Here is a 13537-nt window from a genome sequence, read left to right on the forward strand (position 1 = left end):
ACCTTAAAATATCTGTTGGCTGGTATGTTGTGAGCCTTCTATGGAGTGATCCTTACTACCAATTAAGCTAAACCATCAAAATTTCCCCCTGCAATATCACACTGGTCACTGGTAGTTCCACATGGCACCTCATGACTGAGAACTCTATGAGGATCTACAAAAAGGAAGGTGGCCTCGGCTATAAGAAGTTTGCTGACAACCTGAAACTGAGGTGCTGCACGGTGACCAAGACCATACAGTGGTGTAACAGGACATGTTCCACTCAAAACAGACCTTGCCATGGTTGACCAAAGAAGGTGAATGCATGTGCTCAGTGATCTATCCAGAAGTTGTCTTTTGCAAATAGATGTATGAGTGCTGGTAGCATTGCTGCAGAGGTTGAAGTTGTGAGAGGGGTCAGCCTGTACGCCACGCACTGCAGAAAATGAGTCTGCGTAGTTATCATACCAGAGGAAAGCCTTTTCTAATGATGATGCACAAGAAAGCCTATAGACAGTTTGCTGATAAAAAGCAGACTAAGGACATAGATTAATGGAACTATGCCCTGTGGTCTGATGACCAAGATAAACTTATTGGATTCAGATTGTATCAAGCATGTGTGGCTACTAGTTGGGAGATACAAAGACAACTGTGTCTTGACTACAGGCAAGCATGGTGGTGTGAGTGTCATGGTTTGGGGCTGAGTTAGTGCTGTCGGCACTGGGGAGTTATAGTTGACTGAGAAAACCATGAATGTCAACAAGTGCTGTGACATACTGAAGTGGAGAATGATCCCCTCCCTTCAGAAACTGGTCCGCAAGGCAGTATTCCAGTATGACGAACACACCTCCAAGACAACTATTGCCTTGTTAAAGAAACTGAGGCAGGGAACACACTTGACTATTTTTGTGCGCGTTTTCTGCACAGAACAACTGAGAACTCATGTTAATCAATCTGCTAGTTCACACTTACTGTGTTGGTCGAAAGCAGAAAAAAAACTGACATCCTGCATGATGACTCTGCACATTTTGGCAGTTTTCTCTATCAATTACATCAGCTGCTGTGAAAAAAACGCGCGCGTTTTCCAGCATTGAAACACACTTGGTGTGCAGAAAAAGTATGCAGGAAAACGCGCACAGAAAACTGAAAGACAAGGGTTTCTTGTTAGGAAAAAAAAAAAAGGAAACTGAGGGTAAATGTGCTGTACTGGCCAAGCATGTTTCCAGGCCTAAACACTATTGAGTGTCTGTGGTGCATCTTTAAACAGAAGGTGGTGTCTATCATTAACCAGTTTTGTGATGTCGTCATGGAGAAGCAGAAAAAGATACCAGTGGCAACCTGTGAAACACTATCGAATTCCATGTCCAAGAGGCGATGCTGGGAAATTATGATGGGCACACAAAATATTGACACTTTGGGCAGAATTATGACATTCTTCACTTAGAGGTTAACTCAGTTTTGTGTATTCATTGTACCGCCATAGATACTGTATGACTGTTTATTGTAACCTGATGCAGCCTTTGTAAGCTTGCAAAGGATGAGAAAAAGAGAGATCAAGAGCCCAATATAGTGTAGTATGTACTGGTAATGTATAATTGGAAGAGTAATAATGTTAATTTAATACTCACAAACCAGGGTTACCAATTAGACAACCACTGTCAAAGCAGGTGGGGAGATTGTCCTGACCCCACTCAGGATTCAAAAAAGTCGCTCTCTGTAGTAGAAGAAGGAAGGGTACAACCCTCCACCAAGGGTGAACTTGATGTAGATAATCAGATAACCAAGGCGCCAACAGGATAAAAAACACTAAAAGAACTTAAAAACCCATCTTGGTAATAGAGGAGTTAGTGGTGGACTTACCTCCTCCAAGCAGAACATACGACTCTGGATTTTCAGTCAAAACAATTTTATTGGATACTCCAAATAAAGTGCAACGTGTTTCGCGGGGTACAAACCCGCTTCATCAGGCAATAACAGGAGTAAACAGCATCTGCCAGTATCATCAATGTTGAGCGCCTCTTTGTAAGCTGCTGTATTTGTTGTTCTAATTAACTTTTTCTATAAAAAAAAATGAATAAAGAATATTATTTCAAGAAATAATGTCATATCTTCAGCACTGTACCATGAAAAGATGTCACAGCACAGATGAAGGAAGAAAAAAAAAACCTCCAGTATGAAAACCAGCGATGAAGCATTTAAAAATAATGACTTCCAACTTGGGAGAGAGTTCTTATCTAGAGATTCAACAAGTTATTCATCTTCAGCATTGGCTTCTACGCTAATACAGACATTAACGTCTTCTGCGTCCACGGACTCAAGAGGTGGACCAAAAAACAAGACACTAATAAATCTTGAAGTCAGCAGTCATCTTCCTCTTCATCATTATCATTGTGCTCCTCCTCATCGGCTTTAGCCCATGAACTTTCTCATCAACAGACTGCAACTATTCCAGAGGCAGATTCTAATAGCCAGGTTAATTGGACATATGATCCAAACGAGCCCCGTTATTGTATCTGTAATCAGGTATCTTATGGTGAAATGGTGGGCTGTGATAACCAAGATTGCCCTATTAAATGGTTCCATTATGGATGTGTCGGATTATCAGAAGCTCCTAAAAGGAAATGGTATTGCCCACAGTGCACAGCGGCTAAGAAAACTTCTGAACAATACATTTTTGATAACATTGGAATTTTTTTTTACAAAAATGTGAGAGGTATACTGGGTTTTGTGAGACTGTACATGTAACAATAAATGGCTGATTAAATACTTACCAAATATCCAAATATGGCATAAACATACTAGTAAAAGTATATAATCTGGAATCTGGACTGTATTTAAAAAAATAATTACTTCACTTTTTTTGTTTAAAACAAACTTGTCTTCATGACTCCACAATAGTGCATGTTTTGCAGGTAACCTCACCTATGCAGAGGTGGGGTAATTTGTGTCTCAGCTAGGTGGATTCCATGTAGCTGAGACACTAATTGCAACATGCACCATTGGGGAGTGACAAGAACAGCTTTGAGAAACACTGGTTTAAAAGAAAGCAGAAACTGATACCCTGTGGATGAGTGGGAATGACCCTTTTAGCTGCTCTTTACAGTAATTCTTTCCTTTTTTTTGGGGGGGGGGGGGGGGGTGTTCAATAGCATTTATTGAATTAAGCTAAGGTTAGCATTATGTATCCATAAATTAGAGGATCAAATTTAAACATCGTAAGTCGCAACTTTTACAGCAAAGCAATACAGTAAGTCTTAACGGGAACCTGAACTGAGAGGGATATGGGTGTTTCCTTTTAAACAATACCAGTTGCCTGACTCTCCTGCTGATATCTTCAGCTGCAGTGGTGGCTGAATCACACACCTTAGAAGAACTCTTAGAACAACATGTCACAGTGGCGTATCAAACATCAGTAGGTTGAGATGTTAAAAATGATCTACAACCAAATCTATAAAAATGGAATAGAAAAAGTGCAACAATGTTAATCAGTGGTACTGACTCCCAACTATCTCTATCATAATTCCATCAGTATCAAACATCAGTAGGTTGAGATGTTAAAAATGATCTACAACCAAATCTATAAAAATGGAATAGAAAAAGTGCAACAATGTTAATCAGTGGTACTGACTCCCAACTATCTCTATCATAATTCCATCAGTTAGGTGAGTTGTATATGTATTGTAGGTACTCATCGGGAGAGTGAGAAAGTTCCATCCTGACCAGACAATCTTATAGGAGGCCATGGTGTTATGGGCCCCATGTACTAATTACTCGACATTTTTAATTCTTGTGACTAAGTGAAACCATTGATAGTTTTTTAGTTTTTCAAAGAGCAGGTATCTGTGCTCTTTCTTCGTTTAGAAGACAGGGCAGAATTTTGGTTTTATACTGCCTAGGGGAATAGCTCAACTTATGAAGTCTAAAGGCATTCAGTTCAAAGGAAATGTTTTGGCCTGATATCGCTTGAGCAAAGCATTTTCCTCCAATATGTTTTCAGCATGGGACAAGACTGATCCAGCTTTTTACATCAGAAGCCATATAATCGGGCCATGCAGGATGAAGGCAGTAGTGATTTACGTTTTGTTACCAGATATTGAGCCCAGCATCCTGCCCAGAGAAATATTTTACAGAAACACTGGTATCTCCTGTGTGATGATCCAGTGATTGGTCGTGGAATTTCTGAACACCCATGTCTTACGTTCAGGAGAGCTAAATCCCTTCGAGATACTTTAGTGCAGAGTCACTTTGGGGATATGAATCCTAGAAGCCATTGCATTGTGCTGGGTACCTACATGCGTGGAGGATGCTCCTACGGTCAGTACATAAGAGTGGGTAGGATCGTTCCCTTGCCTGGTGGTAGGACATACAGAATTGGTAGTATACTTATTGCTTTGCCCCCATGGGGCTTTCTATGTTGGCAAAACTAAGAGACCATTATGGAGGCACATTTCAGAACACATACAAAACGTTGGCAATGAGGAGTCTTTGACACCCATTCCACGTCATGTGAGGAAATGCCACACCTGTACAAGCAATAAATTACAGTTTGTGGGACTTATTTATTTATTATTTATTTATTTATTGTATTTATAAAGCGCCAACATATTACGCAGCGCTGGACATTAACTTAGGTTACAGACAATATTTAGGGGTGACATACAGCAATCTGACAATACAGGAATACAAGAAAACCAGATCACACAGCACAGTATGAGAACCAGGTAATGCTTAGTCACTGGATGGAGCATGGAGATTAGGCAAGTTAGGTTCACTCAGATGCATAGCATGGGTTCACAGTAATGGAGGTGCATGATCAGGTAGGACACAAAAGGAGGAGGACCCTGCCCAAAGGCTTACAATCTAGAGGGATAGGTAAGAACACGAACGGTAGGGGACCAGAGTTCAGCTGTGGGTTTAGGGCACTTGTGAGGGGTAGTAGGCCAGAGTGAAAAGGTGAGTTTTGAGGGCTTTCTTGAAGATGTTGAAGGAGGGGGCAGCCCTAATGGGTGGAGGTAGGGAGTTCCATAGTGTTGGAGCAGCTCTTGAGAAGTCCTGGAGGCGTGCATGGGACTGGTTGATGCGGGGGGCGGTTAGGAGAAGTTCATTGGAAGATCAGAGTGAGTGGCTAGGTGTGTACCTCTGAGTAAGATCGGAAATGTAGGTTGGACAGGTTTTGTGGACAGATTTGTAGGTCAGACACAGTATCTTGAATCTGATTCTGTACTGGATAGGAAGCCAGTGGAGGAATTCTAGGAGGGGATCTGCCGTGGTGGAGCGATGGGAGCAGTGGATAATTCTGGCTGCCGCATTCATGATGGACTGCAGTGGGGCTGTTCGGGTCATAGGGAGACCAGACAGCAGGGCATTGCAGTAGTCAAGGCGGGAAATTATGAGGGCATGGATGAAGAGTTTGGTGGTGGCAGAGGTCAGGAAAGGGTGAATCTTACAGATGTTACGAAAATGGAATTTGCAGGACTTTGTGAGGTTTTGGATGTGGGAAGTGAAGGAGAGTGTGGAGTCCAGGGTGACACCCAGACAGCGGGCTTGAGAGGTAGGGCGAATGGTAGTGTGGTTAACAGTGACATGCACATCTGGGAGGTTCGTGGATGGCCAGGGTGGGAAGATCATAAATTCCGTTTTGTCTAGATTTAGTTTCAGGAACCTAGCGGACATCCAGGAGGAGATGGCTGATAGGCAGGAGGAGACCTTTTCCATGGTAGTGGTGGATATGTCAGGGGTGTGGAGGTAGATCTGGGTGTCATCTGCATACAGATGATAGTTAAAACCCATGGAAGAGATAACCTTGCCAATGGAGGATGTGTATAGGGTGAACAGTAAGGAACCAAGGACCGAACCTTGGGGGACTCCCACGAGAGGTGGTTGGGGGTGGACGAGGACTCATTGAAGGCGGTCGTGAAGGAGCGGTTGGAGAGGTAGGATGAAAGCCAGCACAGGGCGAGATCGTGAATGCCCAAGGACTGGAGGGACTGGAGGAGTAGGGGATGATCTACTGTGTCAAAAGCTGCTGAAAGGGCAAGGAGGAGGAGAATTGAGTATTTACCTTCAGCTTTAGCTAAGGCAAGGTCATTGACCACTTTGGTGAGAGCAGTTTCGGTTAAGTGGGTAGGCCGAAATCCAGATTACAGTGGGTCTAGCAGTGAGTTGGCATTGAGGTACTGGGTCAGGCGTTTGTGAACCAGACACTCAAGGAGTTTTGAGGCAAAGGGGAGGAGGGAGATAGGATGGTAGTTGGAGGGTAGCGAGGGGTCGAGTGAGGGTTTCTTGAGCAGGGGTAGTACAGTGAACTGCTTGAAGTCTGAGGGGAAGGTGCCTGTGCATAGGGAGAGGTTGAACAGGGTAGTGAGGACTGGGGCCAATTCCGTGAAGTGAGGCTGGAGTAAATCAGAAGGGATGGGGTCAAGGGGGGAAGTAGTGGTATGGGAAGTCTGCAGTAGATTGTTGACTTCCTCTGTGGTAGTAGGAGTGAAGGATGTGAGGGGATGATAGGGTGGAGGAGGAGCTGGTTGGGAGGGGGTGGGAGGTGAAGATTGGAGATTGGATATTTCCTGGCGGATGGAGACAATTTTGTTGGTGAAGTGGGTGGCTAAATCTGTGGCAGAGAGGGAGGAAATGGAGGGTAAGGGGGGGGTTTAAGCAGGGAGTTGAAAGTGGCAAAAAGACGCCAGGGGTTGGAAGCTTGTGCTCCGATGAGCTTGGTAAAGTATTCCTGCTTCGCATGAGCAAGGGCAGTGTGGAACTGCAGCAGGTTGGTCTTGTACTGTAGGAAATCCTGGTTAAGTCTAGTTTTCCTCCATTTCCGTTCAGTGGCACGTGTTTTCCTCTGGAGGTTGCGAGTATGGGTAGTGCGCCAGGGCTGGGGGTTAGGGGTCGGTTGCGGCGAAATATTAGTGGAGGAGCTTTCTCTAGGGCTGATGCGAGAGTTTGGCGATACTGAGCTGCAGCAAGATTAGGAAAGGTTAGGGCGGAGAGAGTGGAGGAGAGGGCATGGAGGGGGTCAGCAAGGACACTAGGGTTGAGCTTGCGTAGGTCTCGCTACCATCGACCAGGTAGGTGGGTGGAAAATTTGGAGGTGCCTTCCGTGAGGAGGTTGAAGGTGAGAAGGTGATGGTCTGAGGGTGGAAAGGGTGCGATGTCAAGGTCTGCAATGGTGGTGGATTTAGTGAATATAAGGTCGAGAGTGTGACCTGCAGTGTGAGTGGGGGTGTTGGCGTGTTGTACTAGTCCAAGTGAGTTGGCAATGGTGAGTAGCCGGGTCACAGCGGAGCTCTGGGCTTCATCGATGGGAATATTGAAATCCCCAAGGATACATAGTTACATAGTTACATAGTTACATAGTTATTTTGGTTGAAAAAAGACATACGTCCATCGAGTTCAACCAGTATAAAGTACAACACCAGCCTGCTCCCTCACATATCCCTGTTGATCCAGAGGAAGGCGAAAAAACCCTTACAAGGCATGGTCCAATTAGCCCCTAAAGGGAAAAATTCCTTCCCGACTCCAGATGGCAATCAGATAAAATCCCTGGATCAACATCATTAGGCATTACCTAGTAATTGTAGCCATGGATGTCTTTCAACGCAAGGAAAGCATCTAAGCCCCCTTTAAATGCAGGTATAGAGTTTGCCATAACGACTTCCTGTGGCAATGCATTCCACATCTTAATCACTCTTACTGTAAAGAACCCTTTCCTAAATAAATGTCTAAATGTTTTTCCTCCATGCGCAGATCATGTCCTCTAGTCCTTTGAGAAGGCCTAGGGACAAAAAGCTCATCCGCCAAGGTATTATATTGCCCTCTGATGTTTTTATACATGTTAATTAGATCCCCTCTAAGGCGTCTTTTCTCTAGACTAAATAAACCCAGTTTATCTAACCTTTCTCGATAAGTGAGACCTTCCATCCCACGCATCAATTTTGTTGCTCGTCTCTGCACCTGCTCTAAAACTGCAATATCTTTTTTGTAATGTGGTGCCCAGAACTGAATTCCATATTCCAGATGTGGCCTTACTAGAGAGTTAAACAGGGACAATATTATGCTAGCATCTCGAGTTTTTATTTCCCTTTTAATGCATCCCAAAATTTTGTTAGCTTTAGCTGCAGCTGCTTGGCATTGAGTACGATTATTTAACTTGTTGTCAATGAGTACTCCTAAGTCCTTCTCCAAGTTTGATGTCCCCAACTGTATCCCATTTATTTTGTATGGTGCTAGACCATTAGTACGTCCAAAATGCATGACCTTACATTTGTCAACATTGAATTTCATCTGCCATGTATGTGCCCATATAGCCATCCTATCCAGATCCTGTTGCAATATGACACTATCTTCCTGAGAGTTAATGATTCTGCACAATTTTGTATCATCTGCAAAAATAGCAACATTGCTCACTACTGCATCTACTAGGTCATTAATAAATAAATTGAAGAGCACTGGACCCAGAACAGACCCCTGTGGGACCCCACTGCTAACAGTCTCCCATTTTGAGTATGATCCATTGACCACAACTCTTTGTTTTCTGTCCATTAGCCAGTTCCCTATCCATGAACACAGACTCTTCCCCAGTCCTTGCATCCTCAACTTTTGCACCAGACTTTTGTGGGGAACAGTGTCGAAGGCCTTTGCAAAGTCCAAGTATATCACATCTACAGCATTCCCAATATCCATATTAACATTCACGACCTCATAAAAGCTGAGCATGTTAGTCAAACAGGACCTGTCTTTAGTAAACCCATGTTGATGCTGAGAAATAAGATTATTTTCTACTATGAAGTCATGTATAGTATCTCTTAGTAACCCCTCAAATAGTTTGCATACAACTGATGTTAAACTTACAGGTCTATAATTTCCTGGATCAGATTTTTTGCCCTTCTTAAATAATGGGAAAACGTGGGCTGTACGCCAATCCACTGGGACTCTGCCAGTTGCAAGAGAGTCACAAAAGATAAGATAAAGGGGTTTATCTATAACTGAACTTAATTCCCTTAGGACCCGAGGATGCATGCCATCCGGGCCAGGTGCCTTGTCTATTTTTAATTTATTTAGTCTTGCCTTCACTTCTTCCTGCGTTAAGTATTTAATATTACAGTTAGAAGATTGAGACTCTTCCGCCTCTGTAGTTTGCAACAGTGCTGTTTCTTTTGTGAAGACAGAAGCAAAGAAAGCATTTAATAACTCTGCCTTACCTTGGTCATCCACCATTGAGTTCCCATCCTCATCCTTTAGGAGTCCTATACAGTCAACCTTTCTTTTTTTAGAGTTAATGTACTTGTAAAACTTTTTTGGGTTAGATTTGATATCCTTAGCGATTTGTTTTTCAGCTTCAATCTTTGCCTGCCTAATTTCTTTTTTACAATTTTTATTGCACTCCTTATAATTGCTTAGTGCAGCCTCTGTCCCCTCCTGTTTTGAGACCTTATAGGCATTCTTTTTCCTCTTCATTTTATCTTTAACCTTTCTATTCATCCATAGAGGCCTTTTTTTATTCCTAGACATTTTGTTTCCATATGGGATATACATACTACAGTATTGATTGAGTATAAGTTTAAAAGCTTGCCATTTCCCTTCAGTGTCTTCCCCTTGTAGTACATTATCCCAGTTCACCAAACTTAGTGCCTGCCTAATTTGAGTGAACTTTGCTTTTCTAAAGTTCATAGTTTTAGTGGTCCCGCTGCCCCGTGGCCTATCAGTCACCAGCTCAAACGTTATCATGTTGTGATCACTATTTCCCAAATGTTCTTGAACCTGCACATTTGATACATTATCTGGTCCAGATCCAGTAACGCATTCCCCCTAGTTGGTTCAGTTACCATTTGAGTCAAGTAATTGTCCTGTAGTGCTGCCAGAAATCTGCTGCTTTTACCAGAATGGGTAGCCTCAATACTCCAGTCAATGTCTGGAAAGTTGAAGTCGCCCATAATTATGACCTCATTTTTACCTGCAGCTTTTTCAATCTGCTGTAGTAATCGCAGTTCTGCAGCTTCATTAATAAGAGGTGGCCTGTAGCATACCCCAATAAGCAATTGGCAACTTTTATTTCCACCATGAATATTTACCCAAACGGACTCCACATCTTCGCAATCTTCCTCCATCTCATCGTTGAGGACAGCTGTAAGAGAATTCTTAACAAAGAGACAAACCCCTCCACCTTTTTTCCCTGTTCTATCCCTCCTAAACACATTGTATCCTTTTAAATTAGCTATCCAGTCATGGCTTTCATCCATCCATCTCTCGGTTATTCCCACAATGTCATAGCCTTTGTCATTCAGAATGAACTCTAGTTCGTCTATTTTATTTGCAAGGCTCCGAGCATTGGTTACCATGCACTTTATATTTTTACCACCACATTTACCAATTTTGTTTACATGAAATTGGCTACTTGAATTTTTACCAACCTCCTTAATCTTTACACTGTCCCCACCCCCCTCTCCACCCTCCATAATGATAGGTTCCCACTGTCTTTTTACCTCATCTTGTCTACGTATTGAGACTTTATCCTCCCGCCTCCCCCCAGATCCTAGTTTAAAATCTCCTCCAACCGTTTAGCCATCTTCTCCCCCAATGCAGCTGCACCCTCCCCATTAAGGTGCAGCCCATCCCTGCTGTAGAACCTGTAGCCGACTGCAAAGTCTGCCCAGTTCTCCAGGAACCCAAACCCTTCCTTCCTACACCAATTTCTCAGCCACTTATTTAACTCCCTAAGCTCCCTCTGTCTCTCAGATGTGGCACTGGCAGTATTTCAGAAAACACCACCTTGGAGGTCCTTGCTTTAAGTTTATCTCCAAGTACCTGAAAATCATTTTTGAGGACCTTCCATCTCCCACTAACTTTGTCATTGGTGCCAATGTGTACCATGACAGCCGGGTCTTCCCCAGCCCCACCCAGTAATCTGGGATGATGATGGGGAGGTCAGAAGAGAGGATGTGAGGGAGCCAGGAGGCAAGGTCATCAAGAAATTGTGGGGTGGAGCCCGGAGGGCGGTATAAGACCGCAACAATGGCAGGGATGGGGTGGTAGAGGCGGATGGTGTGGGCCTCGAATGATGTGATAGAATGATGTGACTTGATAGAATTCATGGCATGATATGTGGGGGCAACATAAATTGTTTGCTCCTGCAAAGTGAATCGCGCTGGATCTTTGAACTTAAAGAGAATCTGTACTCTAAAATTCTTACAGTAAATACCATACCATTCTATTCATTATGTTCTCCTGGGCCCCTCTTTGCTGTTTCTACTACTCCCTTCTGCGATCCTGGCTTGTAATTGCCAGTTTTAGGCAGGCAAACCAAAAACATGGCAGCTAACTAGAATGTGACAGGCTCAGAGAAGCTCTGTCTGTGACTCATACAGCAACAACACACAGCACGCAGAGCCTGCAGGGGACGTGGAGGGTGTGTGCATAGCTTCTCCCTCTCACAGCAGAGCAGCACATTCCTGCCTAAGCCGACAAAGGAAAGATTAGATTATATAACAGAGATATTACAGTGACTGTGCAACTAGAAAAGGCTGCAGTAAGACAGACCACATTAGAACAGGTATAGGAACTTATAGATAGGATAGAATAAATAAGGCTGAAAATGTTGTTACAGAGTCTCTTTAAAGAGACTCTGTAACAAATTTTTCAGCCTTAGTTCTTCTATCCTATAAGTTCCTATGCCTGTTCTAATCTGCTCTGGCTTACTGCAGTCTTTCCTAACTGCACTGTCTCTGTAATAAATCAATGTATCTTTCCTCTGTCCTGTTTGTCGGGCTAAAGCTTGATTGTGTGGAATGTGCAGGGCTGCTTGTGATTGGTAGAAGCGATACACACCCTCTGCAGGCCCCCTGCATACTCTGAATGACTCACACACTATGCTTAGCTGAGCCTATTAGAAGCTGGTTAGTTTGTTTGTAAACACTGCCTAAAACTGTTAATTACAAGCCAGGATTGCAGCTGAGAGTGGCAGAAACAGCACAGAGGGGCACAGGAGAAAATAATGAATAGAATGGTATGCTTTTTATTGTAAGAATATTAGAGTACAGATTCTCTTTAAAGCTTGTCAACCTCCAGGTCTCAAAGAGTCTGTTAGTTTTGCACATTTTCTACCTTTATAGTTTATGAGATGTTAACTAGTCTGCTGCAATTTTATTTTCTCCTCTTTCTTTGTTTTCTCCCCGTTGGATACACCACCTGAGCGTTGTTTGCTCACGGCTGGAGAGGGTTACTACTCCCCTGTTTCTGACATATATGAGCATATTTACATATACAATAATTCAGTTGTGCATTGTTAGATAGTTACCAGATATGCACGCGCATCAGTGATATTCCTTGGATTGATTTCACCGTTATTATTATTAACTTGCTCTATACACCTCTAATAGAAATGCAGTTGTGATTTTTTTTTTTTTGCTATTTTTGCAGACTTTCTGTCCTCACTTTTAAAGTTTTCATTGTTTTGCCTGTTTCCTTATTTGCAGATGGGGCCATGCAGTGTTGTTGGATGAGAACATGCCAGCCAGCGGTGACGCGGTGGAGAGAGGAGGTTTGTTTACTTCCTCTCCCTTGGATCGCACACATCACTTCCGGTTGTTGTGATCCCACCCCCGACACTGGATTGACCTATGTGGTGTATTTGAATAGGTGACTGCAGAGTGGAGGACACGCCTTTTGATGATGCCAGAAGTCCGGCAAAACATGTAAGGGCTGTGTACTGTTGAGACGCCGTCCCGCCATGCTGACTCCACCGGCTCACCAGTCCTTTTACCCCGCTGCATACTACGCTCTACAGTGCTTTCTCTATGGACTACATGGCTGCCACAGTTGCTGCTTTTACATGAGGCTAGCTAGACACACAGCTTCAGCCAGCCCATCTTCCTTTGACTATGAGTAAACTCTCAAATTACCCAGTTACGGTCTGCCCCTGTCAAGGCACCACCCATGTATGTTACTCAGGTTGGCCTTTATCCATAGCTGAATCTTTACCATTGCTTGCCTTCCTGCTGACTCTGTCCTTACAGCTGCTTTGGAGCAACTTCAGATCGGTAAAATACCATATGTATATATGTGCATTAGATCCAGTCCAAGAGACTTCATTATAACTATGGCTTGCTGGACCTGCTTTGCTTGCTCTGATTGCGGTGTGAACCCTTTTCTTGGCTTACTAACAGGCTATTGGACGCATAGAGCTGGCGGAGTTAGTGTGAACATACATTCATTTGTTAGCACTGCACTTGGACTCTCTGGCCAGTTGTGTGGTTGTGTTGTGGTTGTTTGTGTGGCGGGATGGCCATCTCATAGCATTTTTAATGTTTTATGTGTTAAAATGAATATTTTTCAATTAACTTTTGTAGATTATTCTTGACATGAGATTGCTGTTCATGCTTATTGGGATTACCTGTAGCCCTTTTTACCTCTCCAATTTTGTGTTATTGGGACAAGACCACATTATATGAATCTGTTCTTGTGACCAGGAATTTATAGTCAATTTATATGCGTGTTGTGGAAAATGTGTCATTGCTGATTAAAATAATCTTTACCGAGAGCCAGATTCCATTTTATTTGATAA

General features: G+C 43.2%; 1 protein-coding gene across 2 annotated transcripts in view; it reads left to right on the forward strand.

Moving 5' to 3' along the window:
• LOC137546849 (C4b-binding protein alpha chain-like) overlaps nt 1-13537 on the forward strand; it is an 865201-nt gene that overhangs the window by 643218 nt on the left and 208446 nt on the right. The window lies entirely within an intron of this gene.

Source organism: Hyperolius riggenbachi, chromosome 2 (genome assembly GCF_040937935.1).
Source record: "Hyperolius riggenbachi isolate aHypRig1 chromosome 2, aHypRig1.pri, whole genome shotgun sequence".
Taxonomy (NCBI): Eukaryota; Metazoa; Chordata; class Amphibia; order Anura; family Hyperoliidae; genus Hyperolius; species Hyperolius riggenbachi.